Raw genomic sequence first — 16,612 nt, forward strand, 5'->3', positions numbered from 1 at the left:
AAATAATTGAAATGTGGAAAGAGTTTGATTATTAATGTACCAATCCCAATTACAATTACAAACAATATTACAGGACTCAATTCCTTTGTATACCGATTCCTCATCACTATACCGCCTCGGTTCCTTTGTATACCGATTGCTCATCACTATACCGAAATTTAACATCTTCTATGTCTGAGCTTCGGTCATACATTGGTATAACTAATAGTGACTGTAGGAGTATTTTACACACTTTTCATAGTTGTTCTATTTCGTTAGTTCCTAAATCCTCTAATACGGTTAGCTCACTCTTTAGCTACAGCAGTCTACTCTCAGGCTAAACTCACTGTCTTGGGACTCTGTCCCCCTGGATTTTGTCTCTGCTTTATTACAGTAATACAAATATGATTATTGATTTTCAAAAAAAAAAAATATATTACAGACCATTATTAGCAGTACAAACATGCTCAGGGTATAATCTTTGCCAAGCACTCCATGTTGAAATGCAGAAATGATCAAATTCAATGACAATTAACACTCCCATAATGTCAAGAAATGAGGTATAAATATATCACCCCTGGAAAAGCTCACGAGTCATATTAACAGGGCAGACAATACACCTATTTTCGATATAAACAGTTCATCCTCGAGCTAGCCAGTTGTATCAATCCTTACTTGCTAGTCAGTTGTATTCTCCCTTGAGCACTCCTACTTCCCGGGAAGGACTGAGGAGGGAGGGATTCCAAACACCGAGCTACTTCATCCTCGAGGCATCTCCAATAGGGGCCTCAGAACAAACTGGCTGCAGATCTCATCGTTAAGAAATTCTGTGTTAAAAGCATCTAAGCAGTAAGCATACTACATGAAACTTCAACACATTAATCTGGGATTGAATATGCCTGTCCAATAGACTTAGAAATTCGAGATAATCCAGCACCCACCACCTGTAGCCGTTTTCATTCATCATTGTTATCATAAGCTTCATATTGACATGTATGTATTCTTATCTTTCTCAAGCAATTACAAATTTACTATCACTATCAAGGAATATTTGAAAAAGATTAAACAAGCATCATCACAAAACATGAAAACCACTCATCGATTATATCCAAAACCCATTCAAATTTCACATTCATATAAAGGGATGGGGATCTGAATGTGCATAGAACCATATTACATGAATTTTTGAGAGAGTAATCACTCATAAGGGTCTGAAAAACATACCTGAAGGTACCTCTTGGTTGGGTGGACAGATGATGCAAAAATCATTTGTGCCCAATAACAGGGATAATGGATAATGGATAATGAAGGGGGAAGTCCAAAAATCGCTCTAAATATGAGCCATGCCATTAGTTCCACTCTGATCCCTTTTATAACTGCATTGCTTGCTGCTTTGCTCTTACTTATCTTCTTACGTTTCCCGTTTTGAGTTTAAGGTCTAAAACCAGGCAAACACTTGAGGAGGACTAAGGAAAGAATGCAAATGGATATAGTTCAGATTAACTTGTCCATGAATTCCAGGCATAAGCATATTTCTATTAACTAGAATAGGTTTCAGCCAATGGGGCATAAAAACTAGGGCTGGGCACTTCGGTTTTCGGTTTGGTTTTTTCGGTTTCGGTTTCGGTTTTTCGGTTTTAGAAAAAGTTGAACCATTCGGTTTAACATTGTAGTTCGGTTTGGTTTCGGTTTGGTTTCAATCGGTTTGGTTTCGGTTCGGATTTAATTCAGTTCGGTCTTCGGTTCGGTTTAAGACTTTACGAGAATTACATTCATCAAATTTCAACATTTCATAATTTTCCAAACATACTACCAATTACCAAACAATACCTATTCACATAATCCACATCTAAAATATAAACGTTATATAACAAAATAAAAATTTAAAGTTTAAACATACTACTAAATAGTAAATACTAACATCACATACTAATAGCAATCTAATTACCAAAACATCACATACTTAGAAATTAGAATCCAAAGTTCAAAGTTCAAACATTACAAACATGAATCAATAACTCAAATCCAAAGTCTAATATCTAAATAAAGGATACCAACATAACAATTCAAAAACAATCAACATAACAAAACGAATTCCAAACTCATAGGTTGTTAAGTTGTTCATCCATCATCACGGTCACAGATCAATATGACGTTGCCCTGTTGATTTGCGAATCTCTGTACAACAAAACAAAAGGTTCAAAAACAAGTTAAAATAATAAAATATTGAAGCATAAACTAATATAGTATATACTATACATAAATTCATAAAAAAATATAAAATTGTAACTTACCTTCTGCAAGCATATCCATAAACTGAGTTTCTTCCAATATTTGAGCGAGGCTTACTGTTGAATCAGATTGGAGTGAAGACCGTAACCAATCTTGTGTCAAAATCAATGCCTCTACCATATACGGTGTCAAAGAACTCCGATATTGGTCTAAAATACGGCCCGAAGTGCTAAAAGCAGACTCTGATGCAACACTAGAAACTGGCATTGCAAGAACATCACGTGCCATTTGTCACAAGATTGGGAATTTCATACTTTCTTTCCTCCACCATGACAAAATATCAAATTGCATACCCAATCTATTAGGAGTTGGCATTTCAATCTTTTCCATCAAGTATATATCCAACTCATTTGATGTTTGTTGCACATCTCATTTTTCACATATCAAACCGGTGGCATACGTGTTAAAAATACTCCCAACAGCCGAGACATCACCAACATCTAAAACTAATTCACTAGTCACACAAGATTGAATTACACTCTCACCTCCACTTTCACTTCCACAACCACTTTGACTTGTAGTTGCACTTGGTTTAGCATAGAATGCACTGTATACCTCATACAACTTACGCATGATATCCACAACTGCTTCTTTCATTTCACTACATTTTGGTGTATGGTAGTGTATCTTTACCATACAATTTTTCAAAACAAACTGTCACAAAACCCATCTTGCTCCTGGGATCCAACACACTACTAACAATCAACAATTTGTTTATCTCAGACCCCTCCCAATACTTATCAAACTTTTTCTTCATTTCCTTTGCCATGCCACTCATATTGACATCTTTACTACTACTGAAAACATTCAAATTAACTTCAATTGTGCATATATCATCAAAACAATGACTAGATGTCACAGTTTTGTATGAAGAAAAAGACAAAGTCGCATCATAAAAAATTTTCAAAAATTGTACCAATCGACGGACATTCTCCCAATCATTTGATGATGGCGGCCCAACCCTTCTCTTTCCATTTTCATCCTCTTTAAAGTAAGCATCATACAATTTGTCTTCATTAGCCATTCGATCAAATGCTGCCCTATACTTCAAAGCTGCAGTCAACATGAGGTAAGTAGAATTCCATCTAGTATTGCAATCTAAAATCAAACTCCCTCTGCATAGGTTATCTTGCTCTGCACGTATTTGAAATGCTTGAAATCTAGAATTGGATGATCTCACATACTTCACTGCATTACGAACACTAACCACACTATTACCCACCGCTGCCAAGCCATCCTTCACAATCAAATTTAAAATATGTGCACAACAACGCACATGCAAAAACTCTCCACCCAATATCATAGGATCCTCTCTCCAACACTTCACTTTAGTTTTGAAAATCCTAAGTGCACTATCATTAGCAGATGCATTGTCAACTGTGATAGTAAAAACTTTGGTGATACCCCAATCAATCAAACAATTCTCAAGTTCTTTTGCAATTGTTTTACCTTTATGATCAGAAATTGGTTTAAAACTGATAATTTTTCTGTGCAACTTCCAGTTCACATCAATATAATGAGCAGTGATAACCATATAACTAACAGTAGTAGTACTTGCAGTCCATATATCAGTAGTTAAAGAAACTCTTGACTGACTAATCATGCTCTTCAACAAAGCTTTTTCTTTCATGAACAATTCAACAACATCTCTTGTGATTGTTCTTCGTGAAGGGATAATAAATCTTGGACAAGCAACACTACAGAATTGTTTAAACCCATCCCCATTCACAAAACAAAATGGCAATTCATCCAAAATAATCATCTTAACAGTTGCCCTCCTACAAGCATCTTGATTAAACCCAACCGCCACAAGATTACTACTACCACCTTTAACAACACTTGCACTTTCAAGTATTGTTAGATTTTTTTGAGTTGTACTATCTAGGTGGTCCTTATATGCAGCACATCTTTGATTATGTGATTTCAATGTACTAGTGCCACTCGTTGATACACACTTAAATTCTTTATGGCAGTAATTACATTTACACTTATCCTTGTTGTCCTCCAATTTAGTGAAATGATTCCATACCTCAGATCTTGGAGCAGTTGGTTTCGGTGGAAATCCACTGTTTGGAAGTTTTCTTTTTTGTCCCACTGATTCATCAATTGACAAAGTTGGAGTGCTACTTGGAGTGTTCCCTTGATGGTAAGACAAAGAATCATCCATCTGCATTATAAAATTCAAATGTAAACGGTTCGCTTGATGGCAAGATACATGACTAAGCAATTTAAAATTTCCCGTCATATTAATTCTAATTCACTGGAATTGAAATTTAATTCCAGTGAATTGAACAAGAGCAGTTCAATGTTCCAGTTCACTGGAATTCCGGTGAGTTCACTGGAATTACTGGAATTCCAGTGAAGCCACTGGAATTCCAGTGAACTCACTGGAAGCCACTGGAATTCCAGTGAAGCCACTGGAATTCCAGTGACTTCACTGGAATTACTGGAATTAAATTCCAGTGACTTCACTGGAATTTAATTCCAGTGTTAATTCCAGTTCACTGCAAAAGTGAACTGGAATTTTCCAGTTCACTGTGAACTGGGAATTTTTCAGTTCACTACTGGAATTTGAATTAAATTCTAGTAGTGAACTGGAATGAAAACAATCAAATGATCAATACAAAAGTAAAACTTATACAGCGCAAGTCAATGAACATAATGAAATTGAAATTCTAGTTTCTAGAACACAAAATCTAAATAAATAAATAAAAGTCCTAATTCAAAATTCTTTAAATAAGAAAATGTATAAACTATAAACTATAACCTATAAAACTAAAAAATATTAAGTAGAAAAGGAAAACATATTCAGTTATTAACAATTTAACATACCTCGGTCGCGGATGGTGTGAGTCACTGAGCCAAGGGAGGAAGGAACGGAGGAACCTAGGAGGGGTGGCGGACGGGCGGACGGGTGGCGGACTGGCGGAGGGGTGGCGCCGTGGCGGTTGCCGGAGGCCGGAGATGTGACTGCGACTGGCGTAGGGGTCGAGGGGCGGAGCCGAAGGTGAAGGCGTGAAGTGTTGTCGTAACTGGTAAGGGTGAACTGGAAATTAGGGTTAGATCTTAGAATGTTAGATTATATTAAAGTTTATTTATATATAATTATATATTATTAGTTATTATATATTTTTTTTATTTTTTTTTTTAAAAACCGATCGGTTTGTCGGTTTGGTTCGGTTTTAAACCGAACCAAACCGAACCGATCGGTTTCTCAAATCTTAGGACCGATCGGTTTTTCGGTTTGAAACCAAACCGAACCAAACCGCTTCGGTTCGGTTTGGTTCGGTTCGGTTAAACCGAACCGAAATGCCCAGCCCTAATAAAAACAACTTAATTTATTGCCCCAACCCTCTATCCATTGAAAAAAAGAAATAAAATAAATGAATTTCCATTTATAAACTAATAATCTACTTGCTTTCACATGTTACCAACTGTCAACACCAACTCAAGTACTCAAGACTTCAGGAGAGACTTGAGTTTTGTTTTTCAAGGATAATCATATGCTGCTACAAGTAACAAAACCACACAGAACATTTTTATATTGTTCCATATATTAACTAAAAGTTTAAACTATTACTAAAAATACACATTTATTATATTTATATATTTATCTTCAAAATGTAGCGAGGCTGTGATTTTCACTTATTCAATCAAGAAAAGGAACTAAATACTGACTGCTTATTTATATATATATTGCGAGGCTCAGATTTTCACTTATTCAATCAAGAAAAGGAACTAAATACTGACTGCTAACGAAAGTTGCCTTGTGAGATGAAGAGACAGAAATGATGAACTCAACTCTTTCTCCAATCTCCCTCACTAAGCACCTCAGTTGCCAAGCCAGGTTAATGGAATAGCTCAAAGTCTACTTTCAAACAATTGCCATCACAGAACAGAGATCATCACAGCCTCTTCTTCTTTTCTTTTTTTTTTGGGGGGGTTAAAGACCACCCTATAAGTTTTAATTATGAAACTTTTAAAGTAGGGGATGTTTGGTTGGAATGGATATGTACATACATAAAACGAGGGCTGTTTCTTCTATTTTTAGTTCCTCTTTCTGATAGTGATGAAATCATTGGCAAAGTTACAGAGAGGGGAAACCACCCTTAAGAACTCATGCCTCTCTGAAGTTAAGCCTCATTCTCAAAATAAAGACTTTATAAGTTTGCCTTCCTCCCAAGAAATAAATAAATAAACATGGGAAGTTTACTGAGGGGGAGAAAGTAAAATCAGTAAATGAAGCTCAGATTTGCCTTTTCTCTATCAACCAATAAATGAAGGGTTAACCTGCCTAGCTGCAAAAAAATTGCCATGCCGAGATACAGGTAACAGATTTTCAGACAAGTATAAAGAATCATCACAGCCTCTTTCATACTGTTTAGGGTTTAGAGTGTAGGGTCTTAAGACAGCCACAATTTCCATATGGAGTATTATGCTTATTATTATCACCCTCACTCCCATACAGATGTATCTTTAAAAAATCAACTAAATCTCACCGCTCACCCAAAGGAAGGAGAATTAATAATCACATTCTCTAATAGAGATACCAGATGCTATATGTTTTGTTGGGACAACTGGTGATTATCAGTTATCACCACTTCCCTGTGTAGCTGCATTTGTGAAAACACAAGAAAGATGTTTTTATATATATTATATATAAGAGGCTTACATTTTCACTTAATTAATCAAGAAAAGGAGCCAAATTACCAATCACCCAGGCTAGTAACAACAATTGCCTTGTGAGATATGAAGAATAAGAACAAAGAGAAACATGCTTCTGTTTTACCTCATTTTCATTCTCCCAAATCACAGAACATTACGGTTGCCAAAGCCAAGCTAATTGAAATATGGAATACCTCAAAATCTATTTCCCAAACTAAATAGTATTGCTAAAAATATATCATCACAGCCTCTTCAGTTTTTGAAGTTACAGCCCTTCACTTCCCATAGTATCAAAGTCTCATTAGGTGAGACTAGCAGGTGTAGATGTTGTTTGGAAGTCATATACGCATGTGTTTATACATATATGCACATGTAAATACACAAAGGGCAACCATCCTTACAAAATCATAGATGTGATAATACGAACACTAATGCATCCCAAGAGTAGTACTAGGATGAGTTGGAGGATGTGTTCTACCTCAACTAAAAGTAGTTTGAACTTGTAGGGAGAAGGACAGTAAAGGCCAAGTTTAGCACCCAATGGTGGTTGGGGGATTGTTGGGCGGAAGCCGGTAAAGGACTTAAAGGGCCAAGTCCAGCACCTGCATCTCGAAAAATGTGAAAAAATAAAGTTGTGCCTTCGCTACTAGCTATAACTTTTGGCGTAAGTGGTAAGGGTAGCAAGAATTGAATCCATGACAAGAAAACAAAATAAATGAGGCTCAGGTTCATCTTTTCTCTATCAATAATAACAGAAGGCTAAACCTGCCATGGCTGCAAGAAAAAACCTGCCACGCCAAGATGCAGGTCAGCTCAAAATCTGAAATTTTATTTCACAACAAAGATAATCATCACAGCCTCATATATAGGGTTTAGGGTTCAGGTTAACTAATCATGCCAGAATTTCAATATAGAAATTAAGGGCCCATTTACCTCAGTTATGAATACTCCATCCATCCCATTTTCCAGATCACACTTCACGTCTACAACACACTGAAAATCAGTACTATCATCTATCCATCCATCCATAACCATTTCCTCATCATCATCATCTTCATCTTCATCTTCAACCAACAAGGGTTGTTGAGTATATCATTTCCCATACTTTTTAGGGAAAATTGGAGAGATCATTGGCTTAATTGAACAACAGAGAGAGGGAACAACCATCCTTAGCAACCATTTCCTCATCATCATCATCTTCATCTTCATCTTCAACCAACAAGGGTTGTTGAGTATATCATTTCCCATACTTTTTAGGGAAAATTGGAGAGATCATTGGCTTAATTGAACAACAGAGAGAGGGAGCAACCATCCTTAGAAACTAGAAATTCACATAAACCCTCAACATAGAAATTACCAAACCAATCCAAATATAGAGCTGAGAACTGTAATAAATAAACAAATAATAATACTCCGTAACTAAACGGCACGATTGGTTCACAGAACGGAGGCTCAGACCTACAGGTTAGGATCGGGCGAGGAGAAAATGCGAGTCCTCCATGGCTGCAAACGTCAAATGCTCGTGAGATTCATGGAGCCATGACTGTTGCCCCGCCAAGATACGGGTCGGGTTATCTCAATCCCAGATCCATGCTCAGAAGAAATCCAACCAGATGTCAATGAATATCATCACCGCCCCCTTCTATAACCCTGACCTCTGCCGCCGGCAACGGAGAAATGCGGCAAGTAGCTTGGATCATGCATGCAAATAGCGGTTGTGAGTTGTGAGTTGTGGAATTCCTCATACATCACATTAATTGTGACCAAAGAAAAGGGGAAAACAACATTTTCCAAACACACAAGCATATATATATGTTCTTTGAAAGAAGAACAGGGTTGTTGATTTTTTTTTTCCCCAAAAATGAAAGAAAGACCCTTACAGAAATCCCAAACTCGCCTCCGTAGCCTCATCCTTTTCTTCTGAGCTTTTCACCATTGTTAAGCTCTCAACTCTCGAGGTTCCTCTTTTATAGTGTCAGCATTTACTCCATTACCATATCTCAAGTAATGTTTTTACCCCTTGGGATCTGGTAGATGGGCATGTAATCACCTATGGATTCAGGATACTTCCGTAATTAAAATTGAAATTAACCTTTTTTATTTTGCTTGACCATGATATAAGAAAATGATAACCTGTCCCCAAAAATTGAATCCCCAATCCCGACCTGAGTATTTGAGAGGATGTAAAATCACGGTAACTTCATGACTCCAGTACACACAGAATCTGTCCATTTTAAGCATAATTCCCACACTGTCAGATCTTTTCTCCCAAATACTGTCTACCACCAGTGAGTCGCCCCCGTAGCAAATGATAACCTTACTCCATGAAGTACAACTTTCACCAATTGTCCAAATTTTATTGAATAAAAAAAAAACGATTAAAAATCATAACTCACCCTACATATCATTGGGAGTAGCAAATGAAAATGCATGTAGGATTACTGACGATATAATATATATATATATACTTGTAAAAATAATAACATATTACAACCACTATCAAATTACTCCCATCAATATTTAAAGATTTACTTTAAAAAATATAAAGTCAGTTTTGAGAGAGAGAGTAATCACTCATAAGGGCCTGAAAACATATCTGAAGGTACCTCTTGGTTGGGTGGACAGATGATGCAAAAATCATTTGTGCCCAATAACAGGGATAATGGATAATGAAGGGGGAAGTCCAAAAATCGCTCTAAATATGAGCCATGCCATTAGTTCCACTCTGATCCCTTTTATAACTGCATTGCTTGCTGCTTTGCTCTTACTTATCTTCTTATGTTTCCCGTTTTGAGTTTAAGGTCTAAAACCAGGCAAACACTTGAGGAGGACCAAGGAAAGAATGCAAATGGATATAGTTCAGATTAACTTGTCCATGAATTCCAGGCATAAGCATATTTCTGTTAACTAGAACAGGTTTCAGCCAATGGGGCATAAAAACAACTTAATTTATTGCCCCAACCCTCTATCCATTGAAAAAAAAAAAAAAGAAATAAAATAAATGAATTTCCATTTATAAACTAATAATCTACTTGCTTTCACATGTTACCAACTGTCAACACCAACTCAAGTACTCATGACTTCAGGAGAGACTTTTCAAGGATAATCATATGCTGCTACAAGTAACAAAACCACACAGAACATTTTTGTATTGTTCCATCTTAACTAGAAGTTTAAACTATTAGTAAAAATACACATTTATTATTATTTATATATTTATCCTCAAAATGTAGCGAGGCTCAGATTTTCACTTATTCAATCAAGAAAAGCAACTAAATACTGACTGCTAACAAAAGTTGCCTTGTGAGATGAAGAGACAGAAAATTGATGAACTCAACTCTTTCTCCCTCACTAAGCACCTCAGTTGCCAAGCCAGGTTAATGGAATAGCTCAAAGTCTACTTCCAAACAATTGCCATCACAGAACAGAGATCATCACAGCCTCTTCTTTTTTTTTTTTTTTTTTTGAGTTAAAGTGACCACCCTATAAGTTTAAATTATGAAACTTTTAAGCAGGGGGTGTTTGGTTGGATTATGTACATACATACAATGAGGGCTGTTTCTTCTATTTTTATTTCCTCTTTCTGATATTGATGAAATCATTGGCAAAGTTACAGAGAGGGGAAACCACCCTTAAGAACTCGTGCCTCTCAGAAGTTAAGCCTCATTCTCAAAATAAAGACTTCATAAGTTTGCCTTCCTCCCAAGAAATAAATAAATAAACATGGGAAGTTTACTGAGGGGGGAGAAAGTAAAAACAGTAAATGAAGCTCAGATTCGCCTTTTCTCTATCAAATAATAAAAGGGTTAACCTGTGCCTAGCTGCAAAAAAACTGCCACGCCAAGATACAGGTAACAGAATTTCAAGACAAATATAAAGAATCATCACAGCCTCTTTCGTACAACCCTTCACTTTCCATAGTATCAAAGTCTCATTAGTTGAAGCAGGTGTCAATGTTGTTTGGAAGTCATATATGCATGTGTTTATATGCATATATGCAGATGTAAATACACGAAGGGCAACCATCCTTACAAAATCATATATGTGATCATACAAACACTAATGCATCCCAAGAGTAGTACTAGGATGAGATGAAGTAAAGGCCAAGTTTAGTAGCCGGTGGTGGCTGGGGTTTGTTCGGCAGAAGCTGGTAAAGGGCAAGTCCAGCACCAGCATCTCGAAAATGTGAAGAAATAAAGTTGGTCTTCGCTACTAGCTATAAGTGGTAAGCGATTGATCCTAACAAAGTGGTAAGTGATTGATCCTAACAAAACACAGAACTTACAGCGACTACCTAAGGGTGTGCTCAGGTGTAATAACACTAGGAAAACCCAATAGATACTACATTGTAATAGAGTCAGTAGTACTCAAAAAGAGTGTTAGCAAGAATTGAACCCATGACAAGAAAAACAAAGTAAATGAGGCTCAGGTTCATCTTTTCTCTATCAATAATAACAGAAGGCTAAACCTACCATGGCTGCAAGAAAAAACCTGCCACGCCAAGATGCAGGTCAGTTCAAAAATCTGAAATTTTATTTCACAACAAAGATAATCATCACAGCCTCATATATAGGGTTTAGGGTTCAGGTTCACTAATCATGCCAGAATTTCAATATAGAAATTAAGGGCCCGTTTACCTCAGTTATCAATACTCCATCCATCCCATTTTCCAGATTACACTTCACGTCTACAAACACACTGAAGATCAGTAGTATCATCTATCTATCCATACATAACCATTTCCTCCTCATCATCATCTTCTTCTTCTTCATCTTCAACCAACAAGGGTTGTTGTATATCATTACCCATACTTTTAAGGGAAAATTGGAGAGATCATTGGCTTAATTGAACAACAGAGAGAGGGAGCAACCATCCTTAGAAACTCATTACCTCTTTCAAGAGTTCACATAAACCCAAACCAATCCAAATATAGAGCTTGAGAAACTGCAACTGTAATAAATAAATAAATAAATAATACTCCGTAACTAAACGTCACGATTGGTCCGCAGAATGGAGGCTCAGACCTACAGGTTAGGATCGGGCAAGGAGAAAATGCGAGTCCGCCATGGCTGCAAACGTCAAATGCTCGTGAGATTCACGGAGCCATGACTGTTGCCCCGCCAAGATACGGGTCGGGTTATCTCAATCCCAGATCCATTAGCTCAGAAGAAATCCAACCAGATGTCAATGAATATCATCACCGCCCCCTTCTATAACCCTGACCTCCACCGCCGCCGGCGGCGGCAAAGGAGAAATGCGGCAAGTAGCTTGGATCATGCATGTATATAGCGGTTGTGAAATTCCTCGTACATCACATTAATTGTGACCAAAAAAAGGGGGAAAACAACATTTTCCAAACACACAAACATATATATATATATCTGCTCTTTCAAAGAACAGGGTTGTTGATTACGGAGTTTTTATTTTTCAAAAATGAAAGAAAGAATCATTGGCTAGCAGAGGAGAGGGCAACCACCCTTACAGAAATCCCAAACTCACCTCCGTAGCCTCATTCTTTTCTTCTGAGCTTTTCGCCATTGTTGAGCTCTCAACTCTCGAGGTTCCTCTTTTATAGTGTCAGCATTTACTCCATTACCATCTCTCAAGTTACGTTTTTACCCCTTGGGATATGCCAAACTCACCTACGGATTCAGGATAGTTCCGTAATTAAAATTGAAATTAACCTTTTTTTATTTGGCATGACCGTGATATAAGGAGAATGATAACCTTGTCCCCAAAAATTGAATTCCCAATTACTGATTCGAGCATTTTGAGAGAATGTAAAATCACAATAACATTATGACTCCAGTACACACATAATTTGTCCATTTTAAACATAATTCTAACGATATTCTTTTCTCAAATACTGTCTATTGCCCGTACATGCAAATGATAAGCTTACCTTTACTCTGTGAAGTACAACTTTCACCAATTGTCCAAATTTTATTGAATAAAAAAAGAATAAAAATCATAACTCACCCTATATATTATTGGGAGTAACAAATAAAAATGCATGTAGAATTACTGATGATATAATGTACAAATAATACTCCGTAACATATTACAACCACTATCAAGTTACTCCCATCAATAGTTAAAGATTTACTTTAAAAAATATGAAGTCAGTTTTATAATTATTAATAAAAATTTATAAAACTAAATTCACTCATTTTCTCATTACTTTTCAACTCACATGGGAACCTATTCTTAACTAACCCTCCTCTCTCCTCTCCTATATATATTGGGTGATTACTACCCAATGATATATATTTATTAAATCTCATTTCTTCTGTGTAACTAAGAGGAAGATGTTGGCAAGAAGGATCAATGCTGGAATGTCAAATGGTTTTTATGGTTTCAGTCTGTCATTTCCAGTGCAGTGCAAATCACACAATCTACAAACATAATTGAAACCCAAAATAACATTAAAATAATGAGTCAGGCAGTTGAGCACTTGACACCACCACCCATGGCTGTAAATCTCTCTCCTTTGTGAAAAAATTCAGACAAGCCTGGCTGGGTTGCCCTGCCATGAATGCCTGAATGGGCCTCTCATCATCTCAATAACCTTCTTGCTTATTGATTACCACCATAGTCCCATACACCATTTGAACTATTCTCTTTTTGCCCTTCAAGTGTCTTGAATTTGGAAATAAAATGCACAACTCCAGCTGAGATAAGAAAAGATAGCAGCACAACAAGAATAAAGAACTGTATAATACCACATAGAGAGTCTGTGACAAGGGCTGCTGCAATGGAGAAAAGAATTACAGGCTAAAATGAATAATTTCTCTACAAAGCTACAATCTTTAGGTTAGAGAGGATAACAGAATGGGGTTTGGGGATATTGACAAGGTCTATGGATTGATTACCTTTCCTGGAAGCTCAGATAAGTGTTTCATGGCACAAAGTGAAGTCAACACCACCATTGTGGCAAAAGTCCATCAGCATGGCATTTGAAAAAGAATTTTGGGTGACAATAGAAATATGTAGCCACAGAAGCGTGTATGAATGTATCCCCTTGTGACCGTAGCCGGGCTTATAATTGACCTATAGCTGACCGACTCAAACCAAAAAGGCCAATAAGTCATTCTCACAGAGAGTAAAAGTTGAAACCTTGTAATTACAAAGCACTACTAACCAACTTGGCAAGCCAATAGCTCGACCAACTCAGCCAACTTGAGGAAGACTACCCATAGACCATAGTTGATCAACTCAAACCTAAAAGGCCAACCCATTACAAGTGGAAGTTAGAACCTTGTAGGTACCAAGGCAACAGCCCAAGCAACCTGCCCACCAACTTGACAAGGATTACCCATAGTTGATCAACTCAAACAAAAAAGGCCAATAGACCACTTTCACTCTCGACCAACTTGGCAAGAGTTGCCACCGCATTTGAAAACTTGACACTAATTAATGATGGAAAAATCTCAGATCTTTTGCGAAAGAAACACAGAATACTACACTCCATAGATATATATGCCAGCACTGCTAGAAACTCTTGCTTCTAGAAAAGTTTGACATGTAGTATGGTTAAGAACAAATGATCCTAATGAATGTGGCAGGTATAGATGAGACCTCAGTAAAATGCAGTTGGCCACACTGGGCAGAGGGGCATGCATGGCTCAAGATATAATTTGTGCACTCTTTTTGGGTGTGTAAAACTCCATATAAAATGTAAATTGAAGCTCAAATGTGAACTTAAGCAGGCATTGAAACTCCTTGACACTGCCATGGCTGAAAATCCCAGTAAAGAGCTCAAAAAATATTCAACACAGTGAGTGAGATCAAAGTATGAATAACATACACAATAAAAGATACAATCTGCACTCTCATTTGTAAAAATTCATATAAAAGGCTGAAATATACATCTAATTAGAAGATATGATGCTACAAAAACAGCAGTAGTATTAGCAGTGGGAAAATAGGGCAAAATCAAATCATGGACTAACCACATAAAAGCAAACATAAGGCTAAAACTTCCAATTTCTCAGCCAAAACTTAGAAGGAAACTCTTCTGTTGAAGCTCAGATCTGTGTTTCCACCGGGCAATGGGAAGCCGACGCCGCCATGGCTGCAATAGCCGGGAAGATGCCGGATTGCCCCGCCAAGATACGGATCGGATCCTCCCAAATGCCCCGATTCAGTAGCCCAGAAAGAGAGGAACACAGAACGCCATATCATCACAGCCTCTCGACATTTTCAATAATAATAATAATAATAATCCGCAGTTTTGGTTTCATAAACATAATTAAAGATCACTGGATGTGTTTCAGTCATCCACAACCTTTCTGGGATTCCGAAGTGAAATCATTCCCATTTTGCTTTCATACTTTCCCCTTATATATTGCTTCTTCTTCTTTCTTTCTTTCTGTTTTCTGTCTTCCCTTCAATTGAAGGGAGAAATAAGAAAGGGCTGTTAGCAAATCCGATGGAAAAATGGAGAAATCACCGGCAGAGGAGAGAGAGGCAACCGCCCTTTCAACAAACTCCCATCCCTCTCCCTGCCTCAGTCCTGGGCTACAACCCTATTGTAACTATATGTCTGGTTTATATATTGCGAGTTTTGGTCCCACGAGTATTACTAATAATAGTCTTGGTCTACATATTTAATTTCTATCTATTTTTATTCATGATTATTATTATTTTAGTGTTATAATGTTATAATTTATCACACTAATCATGTATCCGTTTAAAATAAATCAAATTATGAAATGATTAAAGATATTTTTATCTTTTTAAAATTAAGATTCCAATTTAAGCATTAATCTCAAATTACAGTTTTTCTTATCAAATTAAGGTAGGACGAGAATGAGAACTACGAATTGGTATTGATCTTAGAGCTTAAAGCTCATTATTCATTCTCAATTTGATATCTTAAGTTGAAACTGATGAAAATACCTTTTAAAATTTTAGATTTTGACATATCTTAAACGAATGAGTGATTAATGTAATGAATTTTGACAATAAAATAATAGTTCTAGATTAAAATTGATACTAAAACAATAATCGTTGACGAAAATCTTTATATCTTTATATTATTATTATTATTATTATTATTATTATTATTATTATTATTATATATAATTTTTTATTATAATATAGCAAAATGTGTAGTTCCCGCCAAAAGTATGTAAAATAAATAATAAAATAATATAAAAGCTATATATATGAGTATTCACGGTTGGGTTACAAAGACGGTTGAGGATTAGAGTCTTTTAAAATTGCCACTAGCAACTGTTGAGATATAATAATTAGTGATACAATAATTATTCACTAATTATTGTTCAATGAATCCTCACTCCTTTGAGATTCCAAAACTTAGCGTGAACAAGTATATAATAGTTCCAAAGAATACAAGTTTACATCCAACTCGAATACTACAAATCAGTTCAAGTATACAAATCATATCAATCGAAAATATCAATTCAAGTATGCCTCCTTGTTAGTCAGAATATTATTTTGTTACTTTTTATATGTTGCTATAATAAGCTTTGTAATAGGCTTAGTCTTCTGTGGCTTTCCTATTAGATAGGATTTGTTTACGTAGAATTGTTTAGCTATTTGTACTGTACTTCCTATCCTTTTGGAGTTTAATCAGAAATCAATTATCTCATCTGGTATCAGTTAGACCAGGTTATTTTCTCTCTCTCTCTCTCTCTCTCTCACCACCTTT

The 16,612-nt window shown here is 36.3% G+C and overlaps 3 long non-coding RNA genes across 3 annotated transcripts; 1 reads left to right on the forward strand and 2 right to left on the reverse strand.

Moving 5' to 3' along the window:
* Nucleotides 1-1,068: 1,068 nt before the first annotated feature.
* LOC109177262 lies at nucleotides 1,069-9,620 on the forward strand. Its single transcript, XR_002053555.1, has 2 exons — nucleotides 1,069-1,172; nucleotides 9,496-9,620. It is a non-coding gene; the product is annotated as an uncharacterized LOC109177262 (long non-coding RNA).
* On the reverse strand, nucleotides 4,016-5,178 carry LOC109177269. The gene is made up of 2 exons (XR_002053556.1): nucleotides 5,104-5,178; nucleotides 4,016-4,438 (listed from the first exon to the last, which is right to left on the reverse strand). It is a non-coding gene; the product is annotated as an uncharacterized LOC109177269 (long non-coding RNA).
* On the reverse strand, nucleotides 6,212-11,263 carry LOC109177255. Its single transcript, XR_002053554.1, has 2 exons — nucleotides 11,107-11,263; nucleotides 6,212-7,538 (listed from the first exon to the last, which is right to left on the reverse strand). It is a non-coding gene; the product is annotated as an uncharacterized LOC109177255 (long non-coding RNA).
* Nucleotides 11,264-16,612: the final 5,349 nt, after the last annotated feature.

The sequence above is a fragment of the Ipomoea nil genome, unplaced genomic scaffold (assembly GCF_001879475.1).
Source record: "Ipomoea nil cultivar Tokyo-kokei standard unplaced genomic scaffold, Asagao_1.1 scaffold0176, whole genome shotgun sequence".
Lineage (NCBI taxonomy): Eukaryota > Viridiplantae > Streptophyta > Magnoliopsida > Solanales > Convolvulaceae > Ipomoea > Ipomoea nil.